The sequence below is a fragment of the Sclerotinia sclerotiorum genome, genomic scaffold (genome assembly GCF_000146945.2).
Source record: "Sclerotinia sclerotiorum 1980 UF-70 scaffold_5 genomic scaffold, whole genome shotgun sequence".
Lineage (NCBI taxonomy): Eukaryota > Fungi > Ascomycota > Leotiomycetes > Helotiales > Sclerotiniaceae > Sclerotinia > Sclerotinia sclerotiorum.
Window position 1 is genome coordinate 2,146,458 of NW_001820831.1, and position 976 is coordinate 2,147,433.

Genomic DNA, 976 nt, shown 5'->3' on the forward strand with positions numbered 1-976 from the left:
AAAGAACCCCTACATCAAAGACTATAAAAAGCGCTTTCCACTATAAAAGTACAACAGTATATATAGCACTATAACACTAAAATCAACCTCTTCTCTCTCCTCCCTCTTCACCCGCTATTCCACCATACGCAAAAACTAACGCCCACCAGCCCTTTGTATCCTAGTACAGTACATCATCCTACATAATCATGAACCGATTTTGAAAGTTTGCGGTGCTAAAATACTAGTAGTAGTAGCAAGACCTTCTTCATGCATATGCACATGCACATGCTAAATTCATGAGCATGACATCAAAAGACCCTCTTCAATACCAACACGGGTACTACTGTATCGATATTCCTACTCTTACCCTTAGACTTAAAGCATAGCTGCGGATGCACTTTACTTCTCTTCACTTCGCTCCACTTCAAATCCAGATACAAACCTAAATCCACATAAATTCCCACATCGATATCTTCTCCTTCTCCATTCTCCTCAAACCAGAACCGATATCCACATTCAAAATCTACACACACACATCATCTAACATCCTCATAATCCTCATAATCCTCATCCCCATCCACATTCCCACAAACTCCCCTTAAACCCCCAATCCCAATCCCAACCTCAACCTGAACCTCAACATCCCACACCCACCACAAACAATCACAAGCGGACCCGAGTTCTCATTCGCGTTCGCGTTCGCGTTCGCATTGACACACTCATAAACATGCATAACCCACATATCATGAAAAAAAAAAAAAAGTATGATTAAAATCATTCGAGATTCACTCTAGTCTCCAGGTCAAGATCAGACGATTCGATATTGTTATCGGGTTATTGGGTTATTTATCGTGTGGTGTTTTTTTTTATATTGGTTTTGGTGTTGATTTTGATGTTGCATGTGATTGTGATTGTGATTATGAGCCGATGTGTTTACGGGTATTTGGGTAGACATTTATGAGTTTAATATTCGGATCGGGATCGGGTTCGGGTT